Raw genomic sequence first — 16,270 nt, 5'->3', positions numbered from 1 at the left:
CATCCTGCGGTATTGAAAATATTTATTCCAGGACAACAAAACAGACTATTCTCGGATCCAGAAGAAGCACGAAAATTTGCAGAACAATTACAAAAATAGACTGAGGGATGAAGACGGGTAATGAGAGCAAAAATTATCACGATTGATATGTATGTGGGTAAAGACAAAAATAGACTGAGGGATGAAGACGGGTAAGGAGGGTAAAAATGACCACGATTGATATGTATGCGGGTAAAGAGGTATAAGAGTGAATAGAGACAACGGGCATATGTGAAAGTATCTGTAATTAGAGGAAAACATAGAAAGTATAGACAAGAATTAATAAGGGAAGGTAATGGAATAGAGAGAATAAGGAGGGAACTAAAAGAGTGACCTTTGTGACATATAAAAAACGAAATCTTTTCTGGGGGGGGCTGGGTGGGGGGAAAAGAGCGGTCACTGCAAAATCAGTTGACGCTTGCGAGTGGATTCGCAAATCCAAATGGAGAGGGGAGATGTGGTTGTCCGACAAGGGATAAAGGGCAACTCAGGAGGGGAAGGGGAGATTGGGGATAAAGAAGATAGAAATAGGAGAATAAGGAAAATGTTGGATGTTGTAGGAATGTTGTCTGGTAAAGAGTTGAAAATAAGAAAACAGAAATGGAAAAGGAGGAAAGGTAATGATGGAAAAACGGAAAGAGAAGATAAACAAAATATAAAATGGCTACGCTGAACTATATGACTCTAAATATTAATGGAATACATAACCAAATTAAAAGGAAGAAACTACTAAATTTACTGAAAAAGGAAAAAATAGATATAGCATTTGTCCAAGAAACACATTTAACTGAATTGGAGCACAAGAAATTAAAGAGAGATTGGGTAGGACATGTAACAGCAGCATCGTATAATTCAAAAGCAAGAGGAGTGGCTATATTAATTAGCAAAAATGTGCCATTTAAAATAGAAGAGGAAATAATAGATCCAGCAGGGAGATATGTTATGATAAAATGTCAGATATATTCAGAGCTTTGGAATCTACTTAATATATATTCACCTAACGAAGAAGATCAAAAGTTTATGCAAGATATCTTTTTGAAGGTAGCTAATACGCAAGGGAACATACTAATAGGAGGGGATTTCAATCTGAATTTGGATCCAAATATGGATAAAACGGGGAAAAAAATTAACAGGAAGAACAAAGTAACCAAATTTATAATTAAATCAATGCAAGAAATGAAACTTGTGGACATATGGAGGAAACAAAACCCAAAAGAAAAGGAATACTCATACTACTCGACTAGACATAAAACATACTCAAGGATAGACCTATTCCTGTTATCAGCCCACATACAAGGGAGAGTTAGGAAAACGGAATATAAAGCTAGACTATTATCGGACCACTCACCCCTGTTATTGGCAATAGAGCTAGAAGACATCCCTCCAAGAATGTATAGATGGAGATTAAACCCCATGCTACTTAAAAGACAGGATTTTAGAGAATTTATTGAAAAACAATTAAAAATGTACTTTGAAGTAAATACGGAATCAGTGGAAGATAAGTTTATACTATGGGACGCAATGAAAGCATTCATTAGAGGGCAAATAATAAGTTATGCAACCAAGATGAAGAAGGACTATAATCAGGAAACAGAGCAGTTGGAAAGGGAAATAATAAACATAGAAAAAAAATTAGCAATAAAGGAAGATACAACCAAAAGAAGAGAATTGGCGGATAAAAAAATAAAATATGAAACATTACAAACATATAAGGTGGAGAAGAATATAATGAAGACAAAACAGAAATATTATGAACTAGGGGAAAAAACACACAAAATCCTAGCATGGCAGCTTAAGACAGAGCAAACTAAGAAAATGGTATTGGCAACAAGGAAAAAAGACAAACAAATTACATATAATCCAAAAGAAATTAAGGAAAACTTCAGAGAATTCTATGAACAATTATACCGAACCGAAAACGAAGGGAAAGAAGGGAAAATAGATGAATTTTTGACTAAAATTGAACTACCAAAACTACAAATAGAGGAACAAAATAAATTAACAGAACCATTTGGAACAGTAGAAATACAAGAGATAATAAAAAATTTACCAAATAATAAGACACCAGGAGAGGATGGACTCCCAATAGAATTCTACAAAACATTTAAAGACCTAATAATACCGCCCCTCCTGGATGTAATCAACCAGATTGATGAGACACAAAACTTACCAGATTCATGTAAAACAGCAATAATTACAGTGATACTAAAACAAGGGAAAGATCCACTCTCACCAGCGTCATATAGACCAATATCTTTGCTAAACACAGATTATAAGATAATAGCTAAACTATTAGCGAACAGATTAGCAGAACAGGTACCGAAAATGGTAAATTTAGACCAAACTGGATTTATCAAAAAAAGACGCACAACAGACAATATTTGTAAATTTATTAACTTAATTCATGCAGTAGAAGGAAATAAAGCACCGGCAGTAGCAGTTGCTTTAGACGCAGAGAAGGCCTTCGACAGAGTAGAATGGAATTACTTGTTCAAAGTATTGCAAAAATTCAGTTTACCGGAGAAGTATATTAATTGGATTAAAGCATTATATAAGGGACCGTTAGCGAAAGTGACAGTAAATGGACATGTATCAAAGCAATTTAACTTAAGCAGGTCAACGCGGCAGGGATGCCCACTATCACCATTATTGTTTGCGCTAGCTATAGAACCACTAGCAGAATCGATAAGAAGAGATAATAATATAAAAGGAATAAAAATAAAAGACAGGGAATATAAAATCAGTCTGTTTGCGGATGATGTGATAGTGTACTTAACAGAACCAGAACTATCAATAAAAGAACTATATAAGAAATTGAAGGAATATGGAGAAGTGTCGGGATACAAGATAAACGTAAATAAAAGTGAAGCAATGCCTATGAATAACGCGGATTTCTCAAAATTTAAGGAGGAATCCCCATTCAGATGGCAAACGCAGGCAATAAGATACCTAGGTGTGCAAATAAACAAAAATCTAGGCCAATTATATAAACTCAATTACAATCCACTAATGAAAAAATTACAGGACGATTTAGAGCATTGGAAAGAGCTACCACTAACACTGATAGGAAGGATAAACTGTATTAAAATGAACATTTTTCCAAGGATACTATACTTATTTCAGGCATTGCCAATACAACTGACAGAAAAATTCTTCAAAGAGTTAAAGAAAATAATAAGGAGATTTTTATGGAGAGGGGGGAAACCGAGGATAGCACTAGACAAATTAACAGAATGGTATAAACAAGGAGGCTTACAATTGCCAAACTTCAAAAATTATTATAGAGCCGCACAATTAAGGTACCTATCAGATTTTTATCAAACAAGGGAAAAACCAGACTGGACGAGACTAGAATTAGATAAAATAGGGGAAAAGATACCTGAACACATATTATATAAATGGGACGAAAAATTGGTACAACATAGAACTTCTCCAGTATTACACCATCTCCTCAATATATGGAAGAAGATTCATGTAGAAAGAAATAAAATAAATTACCAAATACCAAAACTAATATTGACGCAAAATAAGCTACTCCCTTTTACAATAGACAACCTTGCCTTTAGAAAATGGGAAAAAAAAGGGATTAAAAGAATAGAAAATTGTTTTTCAGGAAGTAGATTCTTATCCTTTGAACAAATGAGAGATAAGTACAATATAACGGGAGATACAGCGCTGGCATATTACCAACTGAGATCCTACTTGAAAGATAAATTAGGAAGCAACTTGAGTTTACCAGAGGGAAGTAACCTTGAATATGTGATTACAGATACAATGTTAATCAAAAGATTTATAAAAAATATGTATATTAAACTGCAAGAAAAGGAAAATGAGGAAACAAATGGTAAAACTAAACAAAAATGGGAGCAAGATTTAAATATAAAGATAAAAAAGGAAACATGGGAGAAGTTATGCTCTGGAACGATGAGAAATACAATAAATACGAGGCTGCGTATGATACAATATAATTGGTTACACAGACTATACATTACACCGCAAAAGTTAAATAAATGGGACCCAACAGTATCTGATAGATGTTTTCGATGTAAAAAAGAAAGGGGAACAACAATTCATGCAATCTGGACATGTGAGAGAGTAGAAAAATTTTGGGATGATCTCAATCAGATATTAAATAAAATAACAGAAAACAATATACCAAAGAATCCAGAGATCTTTCTCCTAAGTAACATAAAAAATAAAGAATTTGGAATTGACTTGGAGGATGCACAAAAAAGATTTGTTAAGATAGCCCTAGCTGTAGCAAAAAAATGTATTATGTCAACCTGGAAATTGGAAGATAATTTGAAAATACAACAATGGTATATAGAAATGAATAAATGTATTCCATTAGAAAAAATAACATATAGTTTAAGAAATAATATTGAAATATTCGAACAAGTATGGGAGCCTTACATTAAATACAATAGCGAAAACCTACCGGGAACAAACATTACCTAAGTTGATGGAAGGAGAAGAGAAGAAAAAAATGGACTCAGTAGAATTTCTGGTGTATTTTTGTTGAATGACAACATTGTCTAACTGAATTAATGCAACCTAGATTGTATAACTAAAATGGATGAGAGGGGGGAGGGATGGGGGGGTGGCTTGGGAGGAGGGAGGGGGGAGGGAGAAAAAGTCACTGTAAATGTGTGGAAAAGAAAAAGTGTATATCATGGCTATTGTGATTTATGGTGTGAAAAATAAAAAAATTAAAAAAAAAAAAAAAAAAAAAAAAAGTTTGCCTTAAGGGTGTCCCAGAGAAGGAACTTAGCTGGAGTAGAGGGGCAGTTGGCCTTAGTTCAGCTCTTATGAAACTACAAAACTCTGGCTTTTTCAACAACAGAGTGGTAAGTGCCACCTGTACGCTGTGTCCTGCTTATCTGGCATTTCGATAGACAAAACCGGGAGGAATGGTCAGAGAGAAGCCTTGCCCATACTCCGCTTCCATGATTCTACCCTCTATATGGGCTGAAGCCAAAAAAAATTCTGTTCTAGAGTAGAAATCATGTCGCGAGTAAAATGAGTAATCCCTCTCTCTTTAATGCTTTTTCCACCTCGCATCTATCAAATTCAGCTCCCTCATGCAGTCAGTGGTGGGTTTCACTGCTCTAGTCCTAGTTATTCATTTTGTGGATTTTGTGGATCGAGACATCCACCTCTCATTAGAATATTTTCATTTGCCTCTGCCATTTGTAGTGAAAAGTCCTGTATAAATTTTTTATCATCATAATTGGGGGTGTAGACATTCACTAGGGTCCAGGATTCTGAATATATCTGACAGTGCACCATAACGAATCTTCCCGTTTTGTCTGTAATCACCCTCTGCACTGGAACACTCTTCCCCACTAGAATTGCTACCCCTTCCCCCGCCTTTGAGCCAAATGAGGAGGATATGACCTGACTCACCCATCCCTTTTTAGCTTCTGATGCTCCCGCTCTGTTAAATGCGTCTCTTGAAGGAAGGTCAGATCTATCCCCATTTTTGTAATGTGCCAAGACCATTTTTCGTTTCACCATGAGCTGTTAACATACTTTACACTTTTAACTTTAACACTAGGGCTCCCTCCCTAAATGTTTTCCCCTCCATCTCCACCGCTAACCCCCCCCTCCCCCAATGCAGACCCAATCTCTTACCATCTGCCCGTTACTCCATTCCATCTGAGCCTCGACAGGCCTGGGATAAAAAAGACACCACACATCCATTCTCTCACCACACCAAAACATACATGCCCACTCAGAACCATACCCCTCCAAATAATAAAGGGGAATACATAACCCACACATATCATATAAATGTCTCAGCTGGCCTCCGCTCACACCTCTGCCAGTCACTCTCCTCCTCTCACCGCCATTAACCCTTACCATGTGGTCACCATGACTCTATTCTCACCCTCATCACCCTCCACCCATCCATTCCTAGAGCCCCCCAGGCCCTTACATATAACATCTTTTATCATTTCTTTTTAAAATCAGAAAACAGCCAAATGGCACCACCATTACTCCCGACACAAGGCACCTTCACTTGCCTCGGATCCCTGTTGGGCCGCCCATTTCCTCGCTGTACTTTTCTTTATTTTGTTGATTGAAGTTTTCTCGTCCTCTTCTTGTGTTCAGACAGGATTTTTTTTTCTCTTTTTTTTGTTCTGGATTTTGGATTTTTAATGCTGTTTTCTGGTCTAGGACTGGGAGCTCCTAGACTCTCACCATCACGTGAGCTCCTCCAAATCACATATAATTTAAAGAATAAATATGACACTTATGTAAAGGTCTGGCAGCCATACCTGGACCATATAGGGGTTCAAATACACTAACAGAAAGGGTATAAAAGTAACTATTATATATATGAAAACAATTTCTCCAACTGTACTCTATATACTCAAAATATATAAGCTCTGATGGTGATGAAAGGGGAGGAAGGAGGGAGGGAGGGACTTTGTTTGTTGTGTTTGTAAGAAAATGTTGACTATATTGTATTTTTAAAATGCCACTATGTAAAATTTTTGAAAAGAATTTTAAAAATAACCTTTATTTGTTGTGGCTCTGTTTTGCTGTCTTCACAAAGATGAAAAATGCACAAGTCTGTTTACCGCCAGGAGCTGCATTAAATTTATATTAAATTGGCAGACAACTCTGATCACCTACATTTGTGAAGGAATTGTTCTGATTGCATATTCTGATATAATTGCATCTATTTTGTTTCTTAGGAATGTTGGTGTTTTAAAATGGTTTCTGATTTTGCGGTGATCAGAGGTTTCCAACTTCTGAGAATGTTTCAAATCGGTTCCTCCATATGACCTGCAGCTTGAACATACACAGCAATAATTTCATTTCATACCCGAGTAATATCGAGTGTTTCTTTTTCCTTTCCTTTGCCATTTCTTCTCTCAACATAAAATCCAAAGAAGATGAAATACATTCTTGGGTCCTATTGTTTTAGAATCTAAAATAAAAATGGACACTCCAGTAAATTTTAAAAGATGAGTTATTGAGGGCTTGAAATCATATTTCTAGAACTATACAGTATGTTAATGGATCATTTGGCCCAACTCGTCCATGCTAGCCAAATTGCCTACCTGAGCTAGTCCCACTTGCCTACACTTGGCTGACATCCATCTAACCCTTTTGCCTTTCAGGTCCCTTTCAATCTTTTCCCCTGTGGCCTTAAACCTGTCCCCTCCGATTTTAGACTATCCTTCTTTGGAGGAAAGACTGTTCACCACGGCCATTGTGCCAAGAGGGAAATTTTGTGGGTATTTACCCCCCCGCCATGCTCTATTGTGCCCCCCCACCCTCAGCATTAGCATTGCTAGCGTCACTAGTCTCCACGCGATATAAGCGACGTGATTTCCTGTTATGTCGGAGAGAGGGGGAAGAGTGATGGTGGCACACAGAGGAGGTTCATGGCAGGTAGGCACCACCATCTCCTCCCCCTCCCTCCCTCCCCCCCACCCCCCGCTGAGTGAGGTTTGGAACATCAGATTGTGCCCCCCCCCCCATTACACTTGTTCTGACGCAGTCCCTGCTGTTCACCTCATTTTGTGTACCTCTATATAAACACCCCACATCTTCCCACGCAAATGGGGGAAATAAGAGTCCCAGCCCATCCAGTCTTTCATTATAACCTAAGCTCTCCTGTGCTGGTAACGTCTTCATGTATCTTTTTTTTGTACCCTTTATAGTTTAAATGACATTCTTTCTAGAACTGAGCCATGCTGTACTCAAAATGAGACCTAACACATTTTGTACAGCTATAACATGACATCTCAGCTTCAGTACTCACTGCCCTGACTGATGAAAGCATGTGTTCCGGACATAATCTTGTCCTGCCTTGTGCAAATATCGTTACATCAAAGCTATGGACTACTTTAAAAGATGGAAATCACAGCCAAAATAGTAAACATTTGGAAAAGAAACTTCATATGCTGGACAATCTGAAACAAAACTTAGAAAATGCTGATGAAAACGTTTTGACTTAAAACATTAACTGTTTTCTCCTCCCACAGATACTGTCTGGCCTGTTGTGTGTTTTGTAAGATTGTGCTGACAGTTAAAATTAGAATTGGAAGTTGAAGCAACAATAAATTCCTTGAAGTATGCCAATAACTCCACAAATGTTTAACAGGGCTGAGTGGTAACATTGAAGTAAAAATCTACCTGAATCAAGAAAGAAGAGAACGAACGAAATTATGTTTATGTCTCCTATTCTGAAAGTTCGCTCAGGTGACGTGATTAAGCCCTTCAAATATTGCAAAATGCAAATAAGCATCATGTGATGATGTAGTGAGTTTATTTGAGAATTGATCCTAGTTTATTTAGAGGTTGGACGTAGAAATGTGGCTTCTGCTCTACTGTCTCAACGGTAGATGGGGGAAACCAGCTGGGTTTCCATCTTCCATTTGTTGTCAAGAAATTGTAGGTGTTATCAATGTTAGAATGAAGGTAGGAAAAGGATTGACAGTAATTACTTTTATCATTAGAATAGGGCAATCCAACATTCTGCATTCCTTCTCTTCCCTGCGCCCCACAGCCCCGCCCTGAGGTTGAGCTGAGCAAACTCGCTCACTCACCGAGTCAGTGAAGCTGCTGACAGCCACTATTCCCACGCCTGCTCACTCTCCCGTCACAGCTGTTTTTGTAATCCTCCCCCTCACACTATTTTTGTTCATTTCTGGTTAATGAACAGTTCGGATTACGAACAGTTCTTGGAAACAGAACCCTGATGTAACCTGTGAAATTCCTGTAGTTTCGGAAGCTATCTCTGGATGTTGCTACTTAAGACAATCGAACTGAGGATGATTAGTGCCTAATGATACTGCATATGTAAAGAAAGAGTTAAAACTAGAGGATAGAGTGAGTTCTGTACCACCATTCTCTTTCACTAGACCAGATGTGTTCTCACATTGACTATTACTACCACAACTCTATTGGCTTTCTCCAGAACCAAATTTGTAGCTGTGGAAACCTACATAGATAAAAAAAAACTATGACTACCTTGATGGGACACAGTACAATTTTACTCCGGCAGCCTTCCTTGTCTCTTTTTACAGCTTCCATTCCACTATTTCTGTGAATGGACTTGGGCTCATCTGTTCCATTTCTTGTTCTTCTGCTTTGACCCACTCCATTCCTCTCACTTTCTATGTTCATATTCATTGGATAATGCCACTGAATTACGCAACTTTCTTTCCCCTTCTAGCTTTCTGAAGGAAGTATTCCCACCCCAACCTCTTGATTTAATTCGATCTCCATCAACACATACTTCATATATTCTTTCTATGTAACTGCAGGAGATGGAACCCCGACTCTTTTACCTTGTACTTACCCGCCATCCAGGGATCTAGACTCTTCTTCCCAGTTCAGCATTGAGTCACTTGCTCTAATTCCAATTTGCCATGCTGCATTTCATGCTTGCGATGTGATCTTCACTATTTTGGAGAAATGAAATGCAGATTAAGTGACAGCGATGCAGAACACTAATTTCAGCAAACCTGCCTTTGCACTTTTTAAAAAACTTAAAACTGAACTGTTCTGTTGTAGCCACTCACCGGATGCTTAATCGAATTAGCTCGGGAGGTTCCGAGTGATGTCACGACATCACAATGCATTGGTGTCATTTGGAACGCGTAGGGTTTTAAAAAGCTGCGTGTGACTATTTGAGTAACGACTTTTATTGAACTTCAAATCGACTACATCTGATCATTTTCTCGTTCTTCATTTCGCACTGCATCACTGTTATATTAATCAGATTTCCTTTCTGCAGATGCTGCCAGTCCTGCTAAGTATTTCTAACATCCAGGTTTTAATCTTCCTTCTAGTAACATTTGGCATCATGGTCAGTTTGGACATTGTGGATTGAAAGACCTGTCCCTGGACTGTACTATTCTATGTTCTAAACTTTCTTTCTCTCTGTTCTATTTCACTTACAACATCCCATTCTTACATCCCTGGGAGAGGCGAGTTGTGATGAACAAGCATTCAGCACCCTTGAGCAGGCAACATTGCCCCAATCATTGATACAAGAAGATTAACACTTCTCACTCCATGAACACTATCTGATCCAATGTGTATTCCTCCTACACTATTTTTATTAGTTTCATTGTATAAATGTTACATTGGTACATGAGAATAAAACAGATTATTAACAAATCTTACAGAATAACACAGATGGTATTGTAATCTATGTTACATTAAAAAGTCATTAAACTACTATCAACTTATCTAACCCAACCCTACAGAGGGTATTGGATTAACTTGGACAGACCACTACTAATAATTTTTCAAAAATAAGGTAACCAATGGGGTTGTAAACCAGAAAATAATTAATCTTACAAATTTTGGAAATAATTAAGAAAAGAACCCCACAAAGAAACAAAGTTAAGATTCATTTCAGTCGCGAAACATCTTATTTTTTCCAAAGTCAGACATGCCATCATATCAGATAACCATTGATTATGAGTGGGAGGGACAGCATCTTTCCATCTCATTAAAATTGCCCTTCTAGCAATAAGGGAGGTGAGGGCAGCTGCATGGGATTGTGAAGCAGTCTTTATCAAACCTGTTGGCCCTCTTATTCCAAAGAGAGTGAGAAATGCTGCAGCACGGCACTGACAGGAGCCAAGAAGAGGGACTATATCACCCCTGTTCTCGCCTCCCTTCACTGGTTGCCAGTACGGCTCAGAATAGATTTTAAAATTCTCCAGTTTGTTAAAAAACCCATTAATGGATTAGCCCCCTCCTACATCACTAATTTCCTAATGCTCTACTCCACTTCAAGACTCCTCAGATCGGCCAATTTAGGGCACTTGGTTGTTCTGCACTCAATTTGCAAACTCGGGAGATCGCACTTTTGTGATAGCAGTCCCCAAACTGTGGAACCACATTCCTCCCTCCATCAGATCAGCCCTTTTTTTTAACTCTTAAATCCAGACTGAAGATGTATTTTTACTCGCAAATGTTTGGAAGTGATTGCCAATTGTTATCATGTTGTACGTACAATTCTAAACCTCAGGGACCTGTTTTATACTGCACTTTAAATAGCTGCTTAAGATGTAATTTATGATCTGTACAGCACTTTGGACAACGTAAGTTGTTTTAAATGTGCAATATAAATAAACCAAACTAATATTAAGAACTAAAGACAAGGTATGAAACACCCCTTCCCAAAAATTGGAAAGAGAAGGACATAATCAGAACATATGATACAATGTATCTTCTTCAGTTATACATTTGTCATATTCTAACTGCATGGAATTCTGAAGCAAGTGTCTTCGTGCTAGACACACATTAATACAGTTTAAGGTAGTAGGCTGTGCCCACTATTCCAAAGTTCAATTGGCTAAATTTTATTCTAATCTCTCAAGTGTCCAATATATATTGCAAGCATTTCATGTTTTTATTTCAAATTCAAGCTTATTGTCATCTGATTATACATGTACAACCCTACAAAACAATGCATCTCCAGATCATTGTGTGTGCGTGTGTGTTTTTTATTCATTGGAGCGACTTCATCCCTAACATCGAAGTACTCGAGATGGCAGAGGCCGACAGCATAGAATCCACGCTGCTGAAGATCCAACTGCCCTGGGTAGGTCATGTCTCGAGAATGGAGGACCATCGCCTTCCCAAGATCGTGTTATATGGCGAGCTCTCCACTGGCCTCTGTGACAGAGGTGCACCAAAGAAGAGGTACAAGGACTGCCTAAAGAAATCTCTTGGTGCCTGCCACATTGACCACCGCCAGTGGGCTTATATCGCCTCAAACCGTGCATCTATGCGCCTCACAGTTCGGCGGGCAGCAACCTCCTTTGACGAAGACCGCAGAGCCCATCTCTCTGACAAAAGACAAAGGAGGAAAAACCCAACACCAAACCCCAACCAACCAATTTTCCCCTGGAACCGCTGCAACCGTGTCTGCCTGTCCTGCATCGGACTTGTCAGCCACCAACGAGCCTGCAGCTGACGTGGACATTTACCCCTCCATAAATCTCATATATATATATATCTCTTTGGCTTGGCTTCGCGGACGAAGATTTATGTCAATGTGGCAGGCACCAAGAGATTATATATATACACACACACACAATATATATATCTCTCTCACACACACACACATATCCCCTACACACCCACACGAACCCCCCTATACACAAATGGCATACTGTGTGTGTTAGATAGTAATTCACAATAAAAGTACATAAGAATAATTTACCTGTTTCGAGGATGATTCAACAGCAGTCTCACTACATGTCGAAGGGGGGTGGGAAGGGGGGAGGAGGAAACGGTTTTCCAGCATGGCAATCCTGGTTTTTATGCTCCAGTATCCCTTCCTTGAAATTAGTTTCTCAAAAATGCTATGGGCTGGATGGCAAGGTTCCTCAATGATTCTCTGAACCCTCTTTAAGCACTGGTAGATATCATCGATAGTGAGAAGGGAGAGCCCATTTATCTTCTCAGAAGTTTTAATGACCTCCGATATGTTGCTTTGCAGCTACCATACCATACCATACCATGATACAGCCAGCCAGGGCACTCTCTATTGTGCACCTTAGGAAGTGCAGGCACTGCTGTGCTTTCCTGACTCTTGAGAAGTTTCTGTGGGTCCAAGTAGGTTACCTTTAAACAGATACCAAAGAACTTTGTGCTCCCCACTCTATCTACAACCAAATATTTGCTGTGCAGTGAGGAGTGGTCCTTCGTCCTCCTGAAGTTCACAATCATCTCCTTTGTCTTGTCTGCATTGAGATTCAATTGCTCTTGCACCAATGTGCAAACCTTTCCACATCCTCTCTATAAGCCAATTCATCATTGTTGCCGAAGAGGCCAACTACTGTTGTCAACCACAAACTTGATAATTCTGTTGGAGCTGAACCTGGCAGGACAGTCATGAGTTATCAGCGTGAACAGTAGCATCCTGAGGTGCGCAGGTGCTCAGTGTAATGAGGCTTGAAGTTTTGCTACCAACCCAAGCAGACTATGGTTTTTCAGTCAAAGTCCAAGGTCCAGTCGCAGAGAAAGGTACTAAGTCCCAGCGAGGACAGTTTATCCACCAGTCTCTGAGGTATGATTGTGTTGACCACCGAGCTGAAGTCAATGAACAGCATTGTTCTCTAGGTGGATGAGGGCTATTGCATTGTCCATGGATCAATGTGACCGATAGGCAAAGTAGAACGTGTCCATTGTCACTGGTTGATTTGATAATTCTTCTCTCTCTAGTATTTTGTTTTTGATAGACAAATTAATGGAAGGCTTAAAAATGTATAAATGATGCAGAGCTCGGTTTAGAACACAGAACATTACAGCACTGCACAGTCCCTTCATCCCAACAATGTTGTGCCAACTTGTGTATTCCTAAAAAAACAAAACCCTCCCTATCTCATAACCTTTCATCCATGTGCCTGTCCAAGAGTCTTCTTAAATGCCCCTATTGTTCCAGCCTCCACCACCTCCCTGGCAATGCATTCCAGGCACCCACAACTCTGTGTATATATAAAAAAACTTGCCCCTGATGTCTCACCTAAACCCTCTCCCTTCTTCACTTTGGACAGATGTCCTCTGGTGCTTGCTACTCCTGCCTTGGGAAATTCAGAATTGTAAATTAGATTTTATTCACTGTTTATCAGGTAGAAATATTCACACAATTTGCATTTGAGGTAGAAATATGAAAGCTGTGAACTGCATTTATTTTGCTCCAAATGTGTACAAAAGAATTATTTGACAGTATAAACTTTGCAGGAACAAATTTTTGTATATGAATCCAGTACAGGGCTTGCAAAATAAATCATTTCAAGGATTGGGAATCCTTTTGTGCTTTTCTAAACGAGATGAGGTGAGTATTTTAACATTTTATTTGGCTTCCTGCACTTACCCACTTGCTGTATAATCTGATGGGAAAAATGTCATCAGTACTGAGGAATGGGATTAGTTCCAAGGTTTTCCCTTCCTGTTTAGTCCATAGCCTGCTTTAGTGCAGCTGTACCTTTTGTTAGAGTGTTTAAAAATAGAATATCAAATTGATGATGTGGTTCTGGCAATCATTCTTGACCTGGAGTAAGTTGTGACTTGAAGCAACATTTTGTGCTTAATTGCTAAAATAGTTTCAAAAGTCAGCTGTGTAAAGCCTCTACCATACACTGAGTGCAATCTGAGTTGAGATCAGCCACAATTATGTCTGACCACATCAACTAGTACCAAGTAAGCATCTAATTCTGTTGTATCCCTGCTATCCATATCCTTTTCTTCTATAACGGATTTTCCTCATTTTTAAGTCACATCAGCCTTCTCCACTTCTTCGTCCTCGTTCTTATCTCTTGTCTGCTGATCAATTTTCTGTTCTGCTCATTTTACTAAACCTCAATTTTGTTCAAATCTTGTTAAAGTCAACCAAATACTGTATGCATTTTATGAGATTCAAAGTATTGTCATTGTTTTTTCTTTCTGTTAATTGGGAAAAAAAAAATGGTGTTAAATTAAGGGCATCAGAGGTTATGGGGAGAGGCAGGGGAATGGGTTGAAAATTAAAATACCTCAGCCATGATTTGAAAGGTGAAACAGACTATGGGCCAAGTTATTGAATTCTGCTCCTATTGACTTGTGAGTACAGTGGTCCAATGTTTTTCATTATTTGTAGTAAATTGCTAGATTCCATATCCATGTGTAAGAGAACAGAACTGAAGCCACCCAGAAATTGTGGAGTATTGCAGAGCTGACAGATAATAGCAGAGGAGGTTAGAGAAGTGTGTGATAAATAGGATAAGGATATTAAAAGAAATACGTGATTGGTTAGGGAGAATAAGGTGGGTATTGAATGTGTCTTTGTGAAGCTTGGATGTAGACTGTTCAGATTCTGAGATTTTCAAAGTTGATTTCCAGTGAAAAGGGTCCAGGAACTGGAAGTTAGTTTTACCCGCAGTTCGAGTTGCTATTTTTCTCTTCAAGCAGGCAGATTTTCTTTGGAGTCAGTCCCTTGGCTGTCAGTAAAATATGTTCAAGTAACTAAAAGCTAATGACAGAGAACTGTATTCATATTAGAACTAACTAATCTTGATTATATTTGTACCTACAGAAATTGTTATCTTGTTCTATTTTTTTAATGCTCCAGTCTGTGCTGTAGTACACAATGACAATTAAGTGCAATCCTAAAATATGGTTATATCATAATATGTAAAAATACAATGCTGGAGAAACTCAGCAGATCAAACAGTGTACTTTATGTAGCAAAAGATACACAACTAATGTTTCGGGCTTGAGCCCTTCATCAAGGAGATCTGCCTACATTTTGTCATACCTTGATGAAGGACTCAAGCCAAAAACATTAGTTGTGTATTTTTTGCTACATAAAGTACACTGTTGTCTGCTTAATTTCTCCAGCATTGTGTTTTTACTTCAATCATGGTCAGGTTCAACATTGTGAGGAGGCATTCGGGGGCCATGCGTCTCCCACCCAAACACAAATGGCACATGAAACCACTGCACGAATGGCAGTGTGCCCCCCCCTTACCCCAGTTACCCTAATGGTCTCCGATTAGATTAGTTCTGGTGCCAAATCTGATTACCGTGTCTGTTGACTTTCATGTTTTACTTGTATCATAATATTATTCTGTTTCAGCTGACTAATAAAATGTCTTGAAACATGTTTTATAGAAAATATTTGAAGTTCAGAAATGTTGCTAATATTCAGCAGGGTCAAAAGAATCCTGATGTCATGTAACCTAGTATTTCTATGGATGTTGTTTGGTATTCATGCTAGCGAACTTGTAATGAAATTCTGGGGGGGGGGGGTCACATAACCTTCAGATCCATTCTGTAATTGATCTGATCAATCTCTGCTATCTGCCTGCTTTTGGAGGATTGTGGTTTCACTAAGTTTGGTCAGTAATCTGGTGTACAGCTTCTCTGCTCTTTTTGTAATTGCATCTGTCATTAACATAGTTGAGTTGTGTTTACAGAATGATCATTTTTGCAAGTATTTGGATCCATAGCTGAATTTCTATGTCACAAAAAGAGTTGTTTTATTTACAAGTAAGTGTGACTAAACTTATTTTAAAACTGTTAGACTGAGCATTCGCTTCAATTTGGAAGACTAAGTGAAATTAATACAAAACCAGGCTACAATGCAATTATATAACTGACTAGCTCTGTTCTTGGGATAAAGTTAAATTTGTGCTCTGGCTGAATTGCACAGCAAAAAAGGGTGAGCTTTGGGAATCGTTAAAAGCTTTACTTCCCTTGTATA

The 16,270-nt window shown here is 38.5% G+C and overlaps 2 protein-coding genes across 5 annotated transcripts in view; both read left to right on the top strand.

The window, feature by feature from the left end:
• gab1 (GRB2-associated binding protein 1) overlaps positions 1 to 16,270 on the top strand; it is a 262,884-nt gene that overhangs the window by 68,552 nt on the left and 178,062 nt on the right. The window lies entirely within an intron of this gene.
• The window catches only part of usp38 (ubiquitin specific peptidase 38), a 163,107-nt gene that overhangs the window by 145,935 nt on the left and 902 nt on the right, over positions 1 to 16,270 (top strand). The gene's annotated exons all lie outside the window — the stretch shown is intronic.

This window comes from Narcine bancroftii, chromosome 3 (genome assembly GCF_036971445.1).
Source record: "Narcine bancroftii isolate sNarBan1 chromosome 3, sNarBan1.hap1, whole genome shotgun sequence".
Classification (NCBI taxonomy): domain Eukaryota; kingdom Metazoa; phylum Chordata; class Chondrichthyes; order Torpediniformes; family Narcinidae; genus Narcine; species Narcine bancroftii.
The sequence above is the reverse complement of the archived record's forward strand: the minus strand, read 5'-3'. Positions and strand labels throughout refer to the sequence as shown.